The sequence below is a fragment of the Carassius carassius genome, chromosome 34 (assembly GCF_963082965.1).
Source record: "Carassius carassius chromosome 34, fCarCar2.1, whole genome shotgun sequence".
Classification (NCBI taxonomy): domain Eukaryota; kingdom Metazoa; phylum Chordata; class Actinopteri; order Cypriniformes; family Cyprinidae; genus Carassius; species Carassius carassius.
Window position 1 is genome coordinate 2590513 of NC_081788.1, and position 20673 is coordinate 2611185.

Sequence of the window (20673 nt, forward strand, 5' to 3'; positions counted from 1 at the left end):
ATCCTCTACGTCCGCTACGTTCTCAAAACTCAGGCAATTTGATAATACCTAGAATATCAAAATCAACTGCGGGCGGCAGATCCTTTTCCTATTTGGCGCCTAAACTCTGGAATAACCTACCTAACATTGTTCGGGAGGCAGACACACTCTTGCAGTTTAAATCTAGATTAAAGACCCATCTCTTTAACCTGGCATACACATAACATACTAATATGCTTTTAATATCCAAATCCGTTAAAGGATTTTTAGGCTGCATTAATTAGGTAAACCGGAACCGGAAAAACTTCCCATAACACCCTATGTACTTGCTACATCATTAGAAGAATGGCATCTACGCTAATATTTGTCTGTTTCTCTCTTATTCCGAGGTCACCGTAGCCACCAGATCCAGTCTGTATCCAGATCAGAGGGTCACTGTAGTCACCCGGATCCAGTACGTATCCAGACCAGATGGTGGATCAGCACCTAGAAAGGACCTCTACTGCCCTGAAAGACAGCCGAGACCAGGACAACTAGAGCCCCAGATACAGATCCCCTGTAAAGACCTTGTCTCAGAGGAGCACCAGGACAAGACCACAGGAAACAGATGATTCTTCTGCACAATCTGACTTTGCGGCAGCCTGGAATTGAACTACTGGTTTCTTCCGGTCAGAGGAGAACTGGCCCCCCAACTGAGCCTGGTTTATCCCAAGGTTTTTTCTCCATTCTGTCACCGATGGAGTTTCGGTTATCCTAGGAACTACCAAAAGTCCAGCGTTTTGTGACCTTAGGGAGCTTGATGGATTGTAACGTGGTAGAAGGCTAGTTAGGTATGCAGGAGCTAAACCATTTAGGGCCTTATAGGTAAGTAATGATAATTTGTAACTGATACGGAACTTAATAGGTAGCCAGTGCAGAGACTGTAAAAGTGGGGTAATATGATCATATTTTCTTGACCTTGTAAGGACTCTAGCTGCTGCATTTTGGACTACCTGTAGTTTGTTTATTGAAGAAGCAGGACAACCACCTAGACGTGCATTACAATAGTCCAGTCTAGAGGTCATAAATGCATGAACTAGCTTTTCTGCATCAGAAACAGATAACATGTTTCGTAGCTTGGCAATGTTTCTAAGATGGAAGAACGCAGTTTTTGTAACATGGGAAATATGATTTTCGAAAGACAAGTTGCTGTCTAATATAACACCCAGATTTTTGACTGTAGAGGAAGTAACAGTACATCCGTCTAGTTGCAGATTGTAATCTACAAGATTCTGTGTAGTGATTTTTGGTCCAATAATTAATATCTCTGTCTTATCCGAATTTAATTGGAGACAATTATTTGTCATCCAATCTTTTACATTTTTAACACACTCTGTTAGCTTAGGTAATTTAGAAGTTTCATCTGGTCTCGTTGAGATATATAGCTGAGTATCATCAATATACTGTAACAGTGGAAGCTAATTCCGTATTTTCTAATAATATTACCAAGGAGCAACATGTATATTGAAAATAGAAGGGGACCTAGGACGGATCCTTTTGGCACTCCATATTTTACTGATGATAAATGAGATGACTCCCCATTTAAGTAAACAAAATGGTAGCGATCGGACAGGTAGGATGTAAACCATCTTAGAGCCTGCCCTTGAATACCTGTATAGTTTTGTAATATATCTATGAGTATGTCATGATCTATGGTGTCGAACGCAGCACTAAGATCAAGTAAGACTAAAAATGAGATGCAGCCTTGATCTGACGCAAGAAGCAGGTCATTTGTAATTTGAACAAGTGCAGTTTCTGTGCTATGGTGGGGCCTGAAACCTGACTGAAATTCTTCATACGGATAATTTTTGTGCAGGAAGGTGCTCAATCAAGCAGACACAACTTTTAATTGCCTATACTTTGCCAGTACACTACGATCTAATTTTGGTTTCTTAATAAGAGGCTTCATAACCGCCAGCTTGAATGGTTTTGGGACGTGACCTAAAGATAACAACGAGTTAATGATATTGAGAAGCGGTTCTTCAGCTACAGGTAACAACTCTTTCAGTAATTTAGTTGGTACAGGATCTAATAAACATGTTGTTGGTTTAGATACAGTGATAAGTTTATTTAGCTCTTCCTGTCTTATATTTGTAAAGCACTGCAGTTTATCTTTGGGTGCGATGGATGAAACTGAAGTGTTAGACGCTGTAGAATCTACATTTGCTATTGTATTTCTAATGTTTTCTATTTTATCAGTGAAGAAATTCATAAAGTCATTACTATTAAATGTTGGTGGAATATTTGAATCAGGTGGCGTCTGGTAATTTGTTAATTTAGCCACTGTGCTAAATAAAAACCTTGGATTGTTTTGGTTATTTTCAATGAGTTTGTGTATATGCTCTGCCCTAGCAGTTTTTAGGGCCTGTCTATAGCTGGACATACTGTTTTTGTCGGGTCTCGGGGCTAATCACCTGCCTTTTTGGTGTGTGTGTGTTGGGATGGTTTGACAGCTCACCGCGTTTGTGTTTTCCCCGCCTCCCTTGTTTCCCCGTTGTTAACCTTAATTGTTCGCCACCTGTTCTCTATGTCCTTCTAATTTTTTCCCCTTTATTATTCCCTGTATTTCTCTGTCTATTGTCAGACTGTTGTTACTCGTACCAATAGCTCCGATCATCTAGCAGCTCTTTGTACTCACCTTGTCATGTCTTGTCCTCAGGCTTCAGTGTGTTTAGCTGATTTCTCTGCCCTTGTTCTTACAAGCCCAGAGCTCCTAGTAGCTTCCAGCTGTCATCCCTCCGGTTCGGCGGTTATACGTACTTCTGTGGAACATTACTCATCTGCTTTGACTTATCTGCTGCTCATCCTGTCACTGCGAGTGAAACCTGTGAAACGTGACTCATCTGCTACTCATCCTCTCACTACGAGTGAAACCTGTGAACCGTGACTCATCTTCTCTGTCTCCTCTGTTTGAATAAAGCCTTGAGTTTACCCGCATCTGAATCCAGCCTGCTTTCTCCTGACAGTTTTTCCATGTAATTCTAAAAAACTTCCAAGTTAGTTTTTCTCCATTTGCGTTCAAGACTACGAGTTACTTTCTTGAGAGAGTGAGTATTACTGTTATACCATGGCACAGTATGTTTTTCTCTAACCTTTTTCAATTTGATGGGGGCAACAGCTTCTAATGTACTGTATTAGAGAAAATAGTGCCCATGTTGCCAGTTATTTCATCTAATTCATGTGTATTTTTGGGTACAAATAGCAGGTGAGATAGATCAGGCAGATTATTTGCGAATCTGTCTTTGGTGACTGGAAAAATAGTTTTGCCCAGACGGTAACGCTGAGACATGTAGTTAATATCAGTGATATGCAGCATGCACGATACATTGAAATGGTCTGTAACATCATCACTTTGAGGTACGATATCTATAGCAGTAAGATCGATTCCATGCAATATAATTAAATCTAGTGTATGATTAAAATGCATCATATCTGCTTCTAAATTTGGTGTAATCTTAAATGATCTTCTACCCATTTGTCCCAAGTCTTTACCTCCCCTTTAATCTTCCAGTTCATGTCCTTCTTTTCCATCGCTCTTCTCCATGTTTTGGCTTTTTTCTCCTCCATTATAGTCATCCATTGAATTGGTTTTAACTCCAACTGCTGTCCATATTACTTCCTCCATACTTTCCCCCTCATTCCTTCTTTCTTCCTCGTTGCTCTCAGCTTGTACATTTCCATTCTTCCTCTCCTCTTCTACTGTTAAATCCTGCTGCTCCTCCATTTCTTGCATTTATTTCCTTTCCGTGGCCTCCTCTTGCATCCGTCCACTCTCCTCTTGTTCTTCCTCTTCTTCTTCTTCCCCTTCTCTACTATCCATCCAGCATTTACATTTGTTTAAAGTTTTAAAACAGCTTTACAATCCCTTGCGAAGTGGCCTTGTTCCTCACATTTATAACAAGCAAACTCTGGACAATCCTTGAAGATATGCTTTGGACTCATGCACAATCGGAAGGTCTTCACCTGCTGGCTGTGGATATTCCTAAAGTGCTTTTTTTCCCTCCGTTGTTTCAAAGCGTGTACTGTAGGGTAATGATGCCACTTCTCTTGGGAATTTCACCTTTATGAATATTGTACCATCCTCAATGTCAGTTCCCGGATAGCACCTTCTCCTTATTTGAGAGGTACTCTCAAGCCCTCTAGCTTGTCCAAAATATCCGCGTCCTCTAGGTAAGTGGGCAAATGCATAAAGGAGACAATGTACTCCCTGTTCTGTAGCCTTTTTATTTCAAACCTTTTTTTTTATTTCTACTCCGTTTACAAGTTCATCACAAATGTCTTCTTTGTCCAAAGTAACCTCATATAGTCTAGATTGTTTTTTGTCTTACAACTAGGATTTACTCCCACCTTCTCCGATATGGCTTTAAAGATATCTTCCGCTCCTCCATTTTGCACCTCTGTTATATCAGTTGTTACGGTCGCCTTCTTAGCATATATTCTTTATTTCTCCTTATTTTTCCCATTATCTTCTTGTAATCCTTTCTCCGTTCCTTGATTATGTTGTCTGCCTGGGTCTCGTGCCATTTCCAAATCCGTTTCTTTGTGTCCGTCCATTGTACTCATGTCCATTTTCTCCACCCATGCAAAAACAAACAAATATAAACCACTAACCAGACAGCTCAAGGCTGCTGATTAGTGATAAAACTAAACAAAAATAACTTCAAACTATGATTTTACCACTAAACATACACAAAAACAAAACAAAAAACAAACAAGTTTTGGTGAGCGTCCCTCACCCACTGCAGCCAAACACTTCCTGTTTACCAGTGACTCACTAACGCCCTCAGGTTGGTATGGCCGTAAGCGAGGGCTGCTGCAAAGAGAGGGCTATTTAAAGATCAGCCACCCTAATCGGAAGAGCATTATATAAGAAGGGAAGAAAATGCAAAAGTTTATAACAACTGGTTTTCCCAGGTGGTCTAACATCCAAGTATTAACCTGGCCCAAACCTGCTTAAACTCCGAGATTGGTCATAGACTCTTTTTTTTCTTTTTTTTTTCTTTTCTTTTTTGTAAGATTACTAAATAAATAATGAAAAAAATCCAAAATCTTACACCACCTGGTATTCCCAGGCAGTCTCCCTTGCAAGTACTAACCAGGCACAAACCTGCTAGGCTTCCGAGATCAGACATAGCCAGGTTGGTTTGGCCGTAAGCGAGGGCTGCTGCAAAGAGAAGGCTATTTAAAGATCAGACACTCTAATCGCCAGTGAATTATAAAAGTAGGGAAGAAAACCCAAAAGCTTATAGCACCTGGTAATCCCAGGAGGTCTCCCATCCAAGTACTAACCTAGCCCAAACCTGCTTAGCTTCCGAGATCTGACGATATCAGGCATAGCCAGGATGTTTTGGCCGTAAGCGAGGGCTGCTGCAAAGAGAAGGCTATTTAAAGATCAGACACTCTAATCGCCAGTGTATTATAAAATTAGGGAAGAAAACCCAAAAGCTTACAGCTTCTGGTAAACCCAGGCAGTCTCCCATCCAAGTACTAACCTAGCCCAAACCTGATTAGCTTCCGAGATCAGGCATAGCCAGGTTGGTTTGGTCGTAAGCGAGGGCTACTGCAAAGAGAAGGCTATTTAAAGATCAGACACTCTAATCGCCAGTGCATTATAAAAGTAGGGAAGATAACCCAAAAGATTACTGCACCTGGTATTCCAAGGACGTCTCCTATCCAAGCTTAGCTTCCGAGATCAGACGAGATCGGGCATAGCCAGGTTGGTATGGCTTTAAAGGAACACTCCGACTTTTTGGGACTTTAGCTTATTCACCGTATCCCCCAGAGTTAGATAAGTCCATACATATCTTTTTCATTTCTGTGCGTTCTGTAAGTGTTATTTGACGCACCCACCGCTAGCCTAGCTTAGCACAAAGACTGGATGTAAATGGATACTGGTAGCATAGTAATCCCAATAAGTGACAAAATAATGCAAACATTTTCCTATTTACAAGTTGTGATCTGTATAGTCACAGCGTGTACAAATAACAAGGCTATATGAGACAGAGACCATTTTTAATCGTATAAATACTGGGAACTATATTCTCACTAGGCGTAGGAGCACAGCTAACGTTACTTGGGTGGAGTGGCTACTTGGGCGGAGTGATTAGCGCAGCACCCGAGACGCGCCGTGGTGAGGAGAAGAGAGTTCGCTCAGAGTTGGAGTAATAGAGTCAGCAATTACTAGATAGTAGATTTATAGTGTACAATCATGTGTGTTCGCTGTATTGTAAAGAACTGCGACAATAAACAGGGGAGACCAGGTAAATACTATGATGTTTCATAGAATTCCAACCACAAACGCTGACCTGATAAATCGATGGCTACTTGCTCTGGAAATAGATCTAAACACACATGTAAACACCATCATGAAGTATTTCGTTTGCTCTGAACATTTTAATGTAGACGACTATTTTGAAAAAATGCAAGTTGCCACACGGACCATGAAACGTGTGCTAAAGGATACAGCCATCCCATCGATAATAAAGACAGGACAAATTGGATCAGCTGTTGCTGCGGTAAGTGTTCCGTTATGTTTTGAGATGACTAACATTAGCCATACTGTAACAGTGCCATGCTAATGTAACGTTAATACAATCTTAGTAGTGACACTATTACGTGAATAGGGGGTCCGTGTATCAGTGTATCCCCTTTATTGTTATTATTGTGACACACTGTATGCAATGGCTATACTACAGTTTCATTGAACTATGAATGATCATTATAACAAAATCACTTACTTGGTGGACAGCTCACACGGCATGGGACGTGTCTTCCAGTTGATCTTGTCACAATGGGGAAAAAAGACAACTGCCGGGTGTATTAGGGCAGAGAAATCTTCCGTGGTAGTGACGCAAATATTTTGATTGTCATCAAGCCTTCACATTGATGGCAATACCCGGTCCCATTCATTACAACAAAGGCACTCGGTTTCTGTCGGCATAGGTTGGCATGTTCCACATTTACACCACCAGTCCGTGTTCGTTCTGATTCTCCCTTCGTCTTACAGCTTCCAAAGTTTGTAACTCCTCGTCTGTGTATTCTGGCTCAAAACTATATGGTTCTGGATCTTGGTTTGATACACAGTAAAATTCCTCTGAGTCTGACAATTCCTCAAAGTCAGCCATGATCACGAGTCACGTCTAGCTAGTTAGTCACGTTTGTTTTGTTTATGGTCTCATGTGCTGCGCTAATCACTCCGCCCAAGTAGCCACTCAGCCCAAGTAACGTTAGCTGTGCTCCTACGCCTAGTGAGAATATAGTTCCCAGTATTTATACGATTAAAAATAGTCTCTGTCTCATATAGCCTTGTTATTTGTACACGCTGTGACTAAACAGATCACAACATGTAAATAGGAAAATGTTTGCATTATTTTGTCACTTATTGGGATTACTATGCTACCAGTATCCATTTACATCCAGTCTTTGTGCTAAGCTAGGCTAGCGGTGGGTGCGTCAAATAACACTTACAGAACGCACAGAAATGAAAAAGGTATGCATGGACTTATCTAACTCTGGGGGATACTGTGAATAAGCTAAAGTCCCAAAAAGTCGGAGTGTTCCTTTAAGTGAGGATTGCTGCAAAGAGAAGGCTATTTAAAGATCAGCCACAGAGCATTATATAAGAAGGGAAGAAAATTCAAAAGCTTATAGCAACTGGTTTTCCGAGGCGGTCTAACATCCAAGTATTAACCTGGCCCAAACTTGCTTAGATTCCGAGATTGGGCATAGACTCTTTTTTATTCTTTTCTTTTTTTCTTTTGTAAGATTACTACATAATTAGTGAAAAAATCTAAAAGATTACAACACCTGGTATGCCCAGGCAGTCTCTCTTCCAAGTACTAACCAGGCCCAAAACTGCTTAAATTCTGAGATTGGGCATAGACTCTTTTTTTTCTTTTGTAATATTATTAGATAATTAGTGAAAAAATCTAAAAAAGTTTACAGAACCTGGTATTCCCAGGTGGTCTCCTTTCAAAGTACACTGTAAAAAATAAAACGACCCTTTGTTCAGCAAACAGTTTTTTTTAGTTACAGATAATATGAATTTTGAATATTGTGAGTCTATGTAAAAATGCATGTTAGTCCAACAATATTTTGCAAAATGTTATAGCAACATCATTAACCAAGTTGAATGAACAAACATTTTTTAATTGAATTGCGCGTGCATGCATCTACGGGGTTTCCCTTCTCATTATCAGCATCGCCACGTTTTCTTGCTGCCAACGTTAAATATGTTGCAATTGAATATGAACCAGTGATTCGGAATCAATAAAGCAATCCAATCAGGACCTTGAAGCAAATTATATATTAACGTTAACTTACGCTGTTATATTAGTGTACGTAATTAAAATATGGTTTCAGCAAAACATGTCCAAAGTTAATATTGAAGGCTTTTTCTTAGGCTATTGTTAGTCCAGGTTAAGTCTCAATGTGGCGCTATTGTGATGTTTAAGGTGGTTGCACTCAGTATTAACAAATGTAAAGATATTTTTCATAATGTTAAACCGGATTTTTATAATAATGTTATCCAGTCTGTGGCCAGTTACCGTTAGTGGTAGTCGAGACACAGATGTACGCTGTACATCAATACTGATTCTAGAACAGTCTGCTTTGTGCTCTCGCTGTACTTTGACGTCATACGCCGTTCAGTCTGCGCAGCGCTGTATGCATATTATGTATATTCAATCTATCCGTCGTACCTGTGTCCTTGTCGACGTCACACGAAATCCACGTCGTAATCGACCTCTTTCCAAAGTCTGAAAAAAGCATTTTACATTAACAACTTCGAGATAAAATTAGACTATCCGACTATCACGTGGGTTTGTTGTGTGTGACCGAAGCGCCATTTGGAAGGCATCGTAAGTTCACTGACTACGCAATAGATGAGACTAACTGTTACTCGCGAAAAGAAGTCGAATTTGTCCGTCCAGCTTCATACTTAAACTCGTAAACTCTTTTTTTTATGGTATGTACATGTGAACAATTAACAAAACTATAAATCTGCTGAAACCTATAAATATTTCACCAATGACTGGGTACAGGATTTATTTATATTTTTACCAAACTGTAATTTTCTGTACATGTTTTTCTCTGAAGCATGCTGTTTTCCAAGGTGAACAGACTACAGTGTTATTTGCTGTACTTGCTTAAATATCAGTTTATAAAATGTACTGACATTGACTTAAAGTACTCATTTGATAATATATTTTGTCTGTGTGTATCAATGCACAATATTTTAGTTAGCACTTTTTGTAATTGGTTGTCACCAAATGACTACTATGTCTTAAGCAGTAAACCTTAACCCATTTTGGTTTCCATAGTGAATGTAAGACAATAAAGAACATCACATTTATTAAAAGTGGCATAATACATTATTATTCCTCATGCAAGGCTGGTCAAGCATGAATTAGCGCAAATTATTTTCTGCATCAAATAAAAGGTATAATGAAATCGAAATAATAAAATGTATAAAATAAATATATAAATTGGAAGAAGATCATCATCATGTTTGACATTAGTTAAGAATGCTGAAGAATATTACTATTTTAAGTGCAATACATTTTCAAATATGTTTTGAAATAAGGTTGTAACTCATTCATTTTTCTATTTTCCAGGATTATAAAAATACTTAATGCAGTGTAAAAACTGCAAATTCAGCAGTTCGAGTGAAGACGTCCTTCTAAAGCACTATCGGCTGCATCACCCAAGCATTTCCAGCTGGCCTTGTATTCATATGGGGTGTGTTTGTGTCTTCAGGACAGCAGGTGCTTTAAAATCCCACCTATCTAAACCACACCAAAACCGTCACAGAGTCAGTCAAGAACTTTCAACAATAAGTTGTGAACTGTGTGAATTCCAAGAGATTTGCAGTGAGAAACGTTTCTTCATTCACCTTGGAAATCATCTTAAATGAAAAGAAACAATTAATTGTCCCTTTAAAGGATGTGGATTTAAAACAAACAATCGGCCAACGTTCAGCTCTCATAGAAGCAGAATACACAGAAAGCATACACTAAAAGACTTTCGAACTGCAATACAGACGGTCTTCGAGAGGATTGATAATGAAGTGCGATCTATCTCACAGATCTCTTCAGAAGTCGAAATTGGAGATGATGATAGAATACAGTTTGATGAAGATGTTAATTGTCAAACACTTGTGTATGCAGACTGTGTCCCATGTTTCAAAAGATGCTACTGAGAAAATAATTGAGGAACTTAAAAGTATTTTGTTGTTCTCCAAATCTCAGGCCCTTCATAGTGTAGAATCAATTCTCACAAAGCACAATGTTAATGTTGAAAGTAACATTGTCAAAGAAATTGCAGATTCAGTGTGTTTGACAAATCCACTTTTAACCGCAATATCTGCAAAGGGTATTTTGTCTACTGACTACAGAAGAACTCTGTATTTCAAACAACACTTTCCTTTAATAGAACCTACAGAATATCTTTATGAACATACCCAGAATGAATCCTTTGTTTATGTGCCAGTCATTCATGTACTTGAAACTCTGCTAAGTTTACCATGTTTTTTGGATAAAGTTGAATTTACAAACGAACATTTAGCTGGACAGTACAATTCGTTTCAAGATGGGAAGTACTACAGGGAGAATGTGTTTGTTGCAGAAGAAGAGGTTGTTCTGAGTTTGGCCTTTTATATAGATGAGTTTGAAGTTTGCAACCCATTAGGCACATCCAGAAAAATTCATAAAATTACAGCTGTCTACTGGATGATCTTAAATTTACCTGCAAAGTGGAGATCTACTTTAACATCAATTCAGTTAGCTGTTTTAGGAAGGAGTGTTGATGTTAAAAAATTTGGCTATGACAAATTTTTGTAACCTTTGATAAAAGATTTGAAAGCTTTGGAGCAAAATGGTGTGTTTGTGGAGACTTTGGGGCATTATATGAAGCCAACTGCTTTCTGTGTATGTGCAGATAATCTCGGAGCCCACAGTCTTGCAGGCTACCAGGAAAACTTTAATGTTTATAAGTTCTGTCGGTTCTGTTTGTGATCAAATAGCAACTGTTAAGGCTAGTGATTTCCCTCTGAGGACTGTTGAAGAACACAATTCATTTGTGGAACAGCTTAAGCAGAGTGACACCCTGCAGAGTGTTAATGGTGTAAAGAGTGAGTGTTCATTAAGCAAACACTTGAGAAACTTTCATCCAGTTACTGGGTTTCCCCCAGACATTTTACATGATTTTTTTGAAGGGGTCATACCTGTGGAATTATCTTTGTGTCTCAGAGATTTGATCTCAAAAGGTTACATTACTCTTGAAGGATTAAATCACTCAATCAAAACATTCCCTTACAAGTACTCTGACAAGGTCAACAAACCAAAGGCAATTCTAAAATCAGGCCTAGTTAAAGGATCAATTGGGGGTAATGGTCATGAAAATTGGTGTTTGTTGCGCTTACTTCCTTTAATGATTTGGGATTGCATCCCAGAACACGAGCCATCATGGGAAATATTAATGGATCTAAAAGAAATTGTAGAAATTGTCCTATCACACAGTCTCTCTGAAGAAACTCTGTGTTACTTGTCATGTAAATTGGCAGATCACCGCTTGCTTCTGACTTCCACGTTTCCAGACTTCAAATTAAAGCCGAAGCACCACTTCATTGACCACTACCCACAACTGACAAAATGTTTTGGACCTTTGGTGAACTTGTGGACTATGCGATATGAGTCCAAGCACTCATTCTTTAAGAATGTAGCACGTGATATTCACAATGTGAAAAATTTGCTGCTTACTCTTTCTGTTAAACATCAGCAAATGATCGCCTATCATTGAATGCTCAAAGCCTTTTGAAATCAGAGTTATATGTTGAAAAAGTGGATGTGGTTAAAATATCACTGTTAGATGCAAAACTGAAATGTGCTATACAAAGAAAGTTTCCTCATGTGTACACTGTGTCACTGTCCAAAAATGTTTGTCTGTATGGAACTCAATATGCTAAGGACATGATTATATCTGCTGGACAATGCAATGGACAGCCTGAGTTCTTCAAGATAGAGCACATGTTGCTCTGTCCTGACAAAGTCTCCATTGTATCTAAAAGACTTTCTGCCTGGTATAGTGAACACTTGAGATCTTATGAACTTGTGGAAAGCAACTATGCTGACATGGTTGTCCTTGATCTTGATGACTTAAATGATTATAACCCATTGATTCCATACAGGCTTAGAGACCGAGTCCTTGTGACCCTGAGGACATACCTGCACCATTAAACTTGCCTGATGGTATGAGTAAAGTTAGTTTTTTTTTTTTAATTGGAAAAACTGGTATTATACTGTTTTATTAAGTAAATACTGGTATTTTTTACTTAACTTTCTCTGTCTACCTCTCGGTTTACAGGCTTTACTACTGCGAGTTGTCATTTCTTCAACTGATGCCCGGCGACTTCAGCTATTTGAAGTGCCACAGTCTGTGGAGTCCCTTATTAGATTTCTGAAGGAGAAACTGCAGTTACAAGGACAGTTTGTCTTGCAGTTTCAGGACCCTGATTTTGGGAATGCCCTTTGCAGCCTGACTGACATCTCGGAACTGCCCAGTGACAAAGCAGTCTTGCATATTCAGTGGTGCAATTCATCATTGTCTGAAACCAGCCTTTCTGTGTCATCTCTTGATACTGCTAGTGTTGATGACTCTGATGGATCCTTGACCAGCTCCACAGCCTCTGTACAAAGGTATTTGCGCACAGCCTCAGAATGGCCACTGCCATTCCCCATCCCACCCCTGTCATTTGATGTCGAGCTAAAACTACGACGAAGCAATGAGACATATGCAGAAACACAGACAGGCATTGATGTGACCAGAGACATAAAGATGGAGATTCTTGATAAAATAGTTCAGGCTGTTTTTGACATAAAGGCATATCCCAACAATCAAGAAATTGAGACCATTGCATCTGCACTGATTTCCAAGTATCCATGCCTTAAGGAGCCTGGCAAAGGTAAGGGCTATGAAGGATGGTTGATCAGCCTAAAGAACAAGCTAAACAATTACCGTTCAAAATTGAGAGCAGCAGGCTGCAATGAAGTTAGTGTGAACAAGAAGCGTAAGGATGTTGAACATGGACATGGATTCACCATGAAAAAAGCAAAGCGTGGAGAAGTGAATTTTGTCCCTGAACATCCATGCAACCACACTGATGCTTAACTTGAAGAACAAAGACTTTTATTGATCGATGAAACCAAAAAGGCAAGAAGCAACATGGTGGTCATAAGTGAAAAAATGGAATTAACTTTTTCCCTGAGGAGAAAAGAAGTGGTAGAAGATCAACCAATTGTTGTAGACGTGCAGCAGAGGTGGCCTGCACTTTTTCTCCAGGAACAGGTAATTATGTCAGGTTTTTCTTTGTTAAAAAGGCTAATTTAAATGATTTTTTATTGTTTGTTTATTATCCTAAATTTGTTAGAAACACATGAAATGTTTTTATTACTTAAAGGGTTACTTCACCGCAAAATTATAATTTGATCATAAATCACTTAACCTAGTGTCGTTCTAAAACACCAAGTGATCTGATTGTCTCCAGATCACATTTTCAGATATTTTTGATGAAAACCAGGAGGCTTCTGTCCGTCCCATTGACTTGAGTTAGTTTCACGATTCTTTTTCCCACACTCAAAAAAATTACTCTTTAAACTTACTTAATTTAATTATGGACAGTGGTTCCACACAACCAAATTGTGTTTTGATAACATTAAATGGAATTTTTTGAATCTATGCAAACTCCTTGTGTTGTGACAACACAATTGAATGAGGTAGAATCTATGTGAAATAGTAATGTCCAACCAAATCAATTTATTCACTTTGCTTTAACTTAAACCAGTTAAGTTAACTGAACATGTTTTGGTTTATTACAATCTAGCCAAATTTGTTTCACTCTATCAACATAAGGAGGTTTGTTTCAAATTACTCTTTCAATTATGGACAATGGTTCCACACAATTAGTTCTAGTTACTTTAACTAAATATTTTCTATTTAAAGTTACCCCCTTCAACAAAGCATTTTTTTGTGTGATTTGTCTTGTAATGAGTCAAAAGACAAGATGTCACAAATGATAAAAGGGTATTTGTTAAACAAGCAATAAAGAATTACACACAGTTAAATACAGTTGAAACCATGTTACAAAATTACACAAAATAGCGGAAATATGAAACTACTCATTTTCTAACTGGCATTCATGGGTAACCAATCAAACCTTATTCCAGGAACAGGAACTGGCTCCAGAAATAACTTCTTCAGTATTCCAAAAGTGTACCTGAGTTCAGGAGGGTTGCTCAAGTTCAGTCCATATATCAGTCCCAGAAACATGGTTTTGCAGACTGTAAACTGCTATAGGTCCTGAAGAACTTTATCCTCTAAAACTCCAACTTCTGCTGAACTGTCTTCAATGACTGCAGCTTCAAATAGATTCCCACGAGTCTTATGGATCACCTCCTGATTGCTGGCAACGTCTGTATCCTAGAAGTATTTAAAAGGATGGAGAACTCAAATTCTTGTGTATTAACTTTAACAAATCATTTATTAACCTTGAACAAAAAAAACTCACCATATACTCCATACTGCTAGGGTCTTCATTTGGATACTTCAATTTAATTAGTCTGAAGATGAAAACAACAAAATTTAGCCTTTGGTTTTTTTTCTAAAATTACATGGAAAAAAAAGTCAGTCATTCATCTCCTTATGGGAAATACAGGCAAGCAGAAAATGGTACACACATCTGGACCCTGTACGGTAAGCAACAGAACTGGAATGTTCCCAGACCCAGAAACATAGTAAGGACATCAGTAAAACAGTAATGTGACATCAGTGGTTCAACCATAATTTTACAAAGCTACAAGAATACTTTTTTGTGCAAACAAAACCAAAACAGCGACTTTATTCAACAGTTCTTCTCCAAATCGCATCTTCCACCATTATCAACAGCACGTAAATAATTAATGCGCATGGTGCTGCTGACCTAGAACACGCATGCGCTGAGCCTTGATTACACGCAGAGGAAAGCAATGTTCATGCCTCTTGTTACTCTCCATAATGGCGGCATATGTGATTTGGAGAAGAATTGTTGAATAAAATCGCTATTTTTGTTTTCTTTGCACAAAAACGTATTCTTGTAGCTTTGTAAAAGTGTGGTTGAAGCATTGATGTCACATGAACTGTTTTACTGATGTCCTTACTATGACTCTGGGAACATTTCAGTTGCATTGCAGCCTTTATGGAGGTTCAGAAATCTCTTGCATTTTACAAATATTAGGGATGCATCGGTTGACCCGCCATCAATCAGAAACCGGACGGTTTTTGCTTAAAATACGCGATTGGTAATCGGCCAGTCTTTGGCCTTTTTTTCGGCCGATTTTCCGAAAGTGCGTCCGCGTGCTCAGACTACATCTACATGAGGGTAAGTAATTAATGACATGTTTATTTTTGGGTGACCTAGCCATTTAAACACACCTGAACCAGCTAATCAAGGTTCTTGGGAATTTTAAAACAATAAAGTATTACTAGAAGTTCCAGGCAGGTGTGTTAGAGCTAAACTCCAGAGAACACTGGCTTTCCTAGAGCAGGTCTGGACACCCCTGCCTTGCATCAAAATGAATGGTTTTTGGGAGGCAAATGCATTCATAATCTGTCAGTTTATAGTAATACCACATATTTTGTATTGTATTAATAAACCTAATCTTATTATATCTGTCTTTTTTTGTCAATTCCCAGTGGGCACCAAGAGGGTTTCAGTATTTGTCCAAGCACTCTTCTTCAGTATGCAAACATCTTCAAGTTTTGCAGTGCGGATCCGTTTTGGCAAAGTCATTATGTATTACTAGTATACAATTAATTTATACAAATAAATATATTTTGCACACAAAATGAGATAAGACAGAAACTCCTATTCATCATTTGATTAGCTATAGGAGGAAGTAGCTGAATGACAAATCATTCTGCCTCTTAACATCTCTTATTGTAAGTCATATGTATAATAAAAGTAAAAGTAAGTGATAGGACGTTTTATTTTTGGGTAAACATTTTACTAATAAATATAATCTCTCTTAAAATACATTATTGGGTTATGATATTTAAAACAGTTTGGTTTGATCTAGCGCAGAACTAAAACTTTAATGAAATATTTCCCCAAATTATAATATAAATTTATGATTAGCTAGGTCCACACTGGAGAGCTGCTTTATAACAGGAAATCAAGTTATAATTCTAGCGACACTGACTCTGTATTTTCATGTTTAATATTGAAAAGCTATCTATTGCATAAGGACTGTTATATAAATAAACGTGACTGGACTTTTCTTTACTGGAGTGCCTGGAGAACCTCAGAGTTCGTGCAAACATCCACATCGCTGTAATCAAATATGTTCTTAAGAGCTGCTTTTACATCGCGGTCAGTTTATGCAGTTATTGAGAGGAAGGCGTGCAGTATATACTTACATATTCATCCAAGGTTCGGATCGGCTCGGTTTCCTCAAACTGAAGTGCTATCTTCTTCTTTTGAATTGAATCAGGAGAGTGTATTACAATCTTGTGCTACAGCGCCACACTGGTCAAACTGCATTATTGGAGGCTTTCACATTAGGCATACGAGATCAAACCACTAACGTTACTCAAAAACATTTGCCGACAATTTTTTTTTTTTATCGTCGACATTGTCGATAATGTCGACTAATTGGTTCAGCCCTAGTGTAACGTTATATATATATATACTCAAGTCAATACGTTACAGAGAGTCGTGTGCTTTCACATCTCCCAACCGCTCAAAATCATCTATTAAGGGTGCAGTAAACCGATTACACAATACTAGACTGCAAAACAAAAGTACCCCAAAACAGAAACTCTAGGAGAAATTAAAGACTTTGACTTAACACAAGAAAAACTTTAGATTTTCTTATCTGACTGGTACCTCTTGCTCTCCTTCGCGCCGTCATCAAATGCGTTGGAAATCGTCACTTCTTTTTTTTTTTTTTTTATTACGAAATTAAACACTTTACGTTAGTTTAACGATTGATAATTAAGTAAAATTGAAAATGAAACAGTTTAAGTTGATTAAGCACAATACAATTGTGTTTTGGCGGAAAACTAAATATATTTGTGTTTTAACAAAACATATCTGTGTAAAACGAACAGTGCCACAAATCAATTTTTTTGAGTGCAGAAAAGAATAAAAGACATCGCCAAAAAGGTCAATATGCCATCAGTCATTCAATAATAATAATATCATGAAGTGACGAAAACACTTTTGTGCACAAAGAAAACGAAACAAACAATTTTTTTCAACAAGTTGTTCTCAAAGTAATTCATTGCGCGTTCACGAGCAGACTACGGCATATGCTGATGTCACCTGCTGATGTAGTTGCCAATGTTTTTTTTGTTTTTGCTCCTTTTTTATTTAAGCCATTATGTAAACATTGTAAACAATACTTGAACAGCCCATATAAATGCGCACATTACTTGCCAGTGTATTCTGTGTCTGTACACTTGCAACTACATCAGCAGGTGACATCAGCAACATACACCATAGTCTGCTCATGAACGCGCACTGAACGACCAAGGAGGAGAACAAATTGTTGAATAAAATCACTTGTTTTGTTTTCAGTGCGCACAAAAGTGGTTTTGTTGCTTATAATAATATTTTTGAACTACTGATGGCACGTGGACCTTTTTGGCGATGTCTTTTATGGCCGGCAGCCATATCACCCTGGAGCCCAAGACCGGTTTCCCACTGAAGCTAAGCAGGGCTGAGCCTGGTCAGTACCTGGATGGGAGACCTCCTGAGAAAACTAGGTTGCTGCTGGAAGAGGTGCTAGTTAGGCCAGCAGGGGGTGCTCACCCTGTGGTCTGTGTGGGTCCTAGCGCCCCAGTGTAGTGATGGGGACACTATACTGTCAACAAGCACCGTCCTTCGGATGAGACGTTAAACCGAGGTCCTGACTCTCTGTGGTCATTAAAAATCCCAGGATGTCTTTCGAAAAGAGTAGAGGTGTGACCTCGGCATCCTGGCTAAATTCGCCCATTGGCCTCTGACCATCATGGCCTACTAACAATCCCCCATATCTGCTGATTGGCTTCATCACTCTGTCTCCTCTCCACCAGTAAGCTGGTGTGTGGTGGGCGTTCTGGCGCACTATGGCTGCCGTCGCATCATCCAGGTGGATGCTGCACACTGGTGGTGGATGAGGAGATACCCCCAGACTATGTAAAGCGCTTTGAGTGCCTAGAAAAGTGCTATATAAATGTAATGAATTATTATTATTATTATTATTATTTTATGCTTTTCTGGGGGAAAAAATTTAAACAAACTGAAGTCAATCGGACAGACAGATGCCTCCCTGGTTTTCATCAAACACATTTTTAAATATTTTTGAAGACAATCGGATCACTTGGTGTTTTAGAACGACACAGGGGTAAATTATTTATGATAAAAGTTATCATTTGGGGTGAACTAACCCTTTAAGGCACCACATGTAATACACATTTTAACCATCTGTGACTGCCATTTCTAGCTTGATGATGTTTATTTCCACTAACAAGGTCAACTTAACTTGAAATGCTATTCATGCAGAAACACTACTTCTTGTAGCAATATCAGCGTGAATCTAATGTCAAGTATTCATAAGTCAGTCAGGGTGTCCTTTATGGAAACAGAATTGTCCATCTTTTACATAGAAAGAAAACAAAAATGTTCCGGGAGGGGGTCATGAGGACTGACTGTATTAAAGGACATCCTGACTGACTTGTGAAAACTTGACATTAGATTCACGCTGATATTGCTACAAGAAGTAGTGTTTCTGCATGAATAGTATTTCAAGTTTAGACAAAGCATAAACCGGATTAAAAAAAACATTTAAGTTTTGTTACTGTTACTACAATATGTTTTTGTTATAAACAGATAGCTGAGGAATTCTTCAGAATCACGAATAAAGACCTTCTTGATGTCTTCAGGGCAGCTATGGACAGATTTACACCTAAGCTCTTGAAATTATACAGAGCTAGAAAAGCTGCATTTGGAGAGGACATGGAACAGCTCCTAGAAAGACTTGATGAAAGGGCAAGTTTAGTTTCATAACTTAAATGTTTTGGAGGTTTTTTCACATTAGGTTGGCTGATATGAACAGTTTCTTACTTTGGCTAATTCTTTGTTACCTCTGTATGTTTTGAAGGTGGCCGATGTTGTTAATCACAGAAGGACTACTGCTTTGAAAGGCCTGCCTTTGTTTCTTCGAGAGGACCCAAACAAGCTGTTCAAGACATGCAAAGTAAGTAGTAATTACTTCAAAAGGCTTACAGTTTTGAGATTTGATTATTTTTGTTCATTAGGTTTGTTTAAAAAAAGTTAATGTTTACTTGTTCTAGTCTTATGTTTGTCAGTCTGCAAGTGTTGACTGTTTAATGACTATTGATTTAATGACTTTTACAGTCTATTATGGATAGAATGCAACTACAAAATATCTGTTCTAGTAGATTATTGTTTGTGTAACAGGACACCGAAGATGGGGCAAAAGGAGTGTCTATTGCCATTCTGTGTGTTTTGGAAGATGACACCCAAGCGACATCACCCGAGGTTGTAAACATTGCTGTTGTGTTGGAGCAGGTCGTCGTTTTGAAAGATCTCCCAGATATTTCTACTGCTTTTGCATACCTTTTTGGCCTTCTGTATGCATTAAACATGTCCTATCCTCAAGCTCTTAAGTACACTTTTGACACCATTCAGAATGTTTTCATGGAGCTGGGATCTGGATGCACCAAACGTGTACTTTCTCTGAAGAACAAACTGTTGTAAAGAAAATCAGAACAGTGTTTTTGGGATCCTTTTTGGTGTTCATTTGTTACAAGACCTAAAGTGCGCTTGGATACAAGGTCTGGGGATTCTTTTAGTTGGCATCTCTATTTCTTGTTACAGATGTCAAACTGTTCCAAATGCACCAAACGTGTGCTTTCTCTGAAGAACAAACTGTTGTAAAGAAAATCAGAACAGTGTTTTGGGATCCTTTTTGGCGTTCATTAGTTACAAGACCAGCAGAAAAGAATAAGTGCAGCTTGGATACAAGGTGATTCTTTTAGTTGGCATCTCTTTTTCTTGTCATCAGATGTCAGACTGTTCTTAAAATGTTTTATAATTGTAATTTTGTATTACCACATACCATACCAGGTTAGTGGTTGCAGTAAGCATGTCTGTTCTTATAAATGGTTGTTTAAAATTGAGGGATAGTTCATCCAAAAATGAAAATTGTCACATTTTGTCACTCTTATTTTGTTACAAACCTGTATGAATGTCTTCGTTCCGAGGAACATGAAGAAAGATGCTTTGTGGAATGTTTGTAACCAAACCGTTCATGAGCCCCATTCACTTTTATAGTAGGAAAAAAGAATACTATAGAAACGAATGGGGCTCATGATCTGTTTGGTTACAAACATTCCTCAAAATATCTTATGTTCATCAGAACAAATACATTTATACAAGTTTGTAACAACATGGGAGTAAGAAAATGACACGATTTTCATTTTTGGGTGAACTATCCTTTAAAATAAAACTGTAAAAAAGTGTTTTAAATGTTGGTTTAAATGTGATAATTTGAAACGGAACATGTCAAGACATTAAAAACATTTTATTGTTGGATACAAAGAAAAATCCTAAATTGATAC

At 38.2% G+C, this 20673-nt stretch overlaps 2 long non-coding RNA genes and 1 pseudogene across 2 annotated transcripts; 1 reads left to right on the top strand and 2 right to left on the bottom strand.

The window, feature by feature from the left end:
• Positions 1 to 5258: 5258 nt before the first annotated feature.
• Positions 5259 to 5377, bottom strand: LOC132115549 (5S ribosomal RNA; annotated as a pseudogene).
• A 4250-nt stretch (positions 5378 to 9627) lies between these two features.
• LOC132115069 (uncharacterized) lies at positions 9628 to 19073 on the top strand. The gene is made up of 4 exons (XR_009425402.1): positions 9628 to 9782; positions 12203 to 12263; positions 12379 to 13359; positions 18920 to 19073. It is a non-coding gene; the product is annotated as an uncharacterized LOC132115069 (long non-coding RNA).
• On the bottom strand, positions 14132 to 15630 carry LOC132115068 (uncharacterized). The gene is made up of 3 exons (XR_009425401.1): positions 15532 to 15630; positions 14579 to 14630; positions 14132 to 14490 (listed from the first exon to the last, which is right to left on the bottom strand). It is a non-coding gene; the product is annotated as an uncharacterized LOC132115068 (long non-coding RNA).
• Positions 19074 to 20673: the final 1600 nt, after the last annotated feature.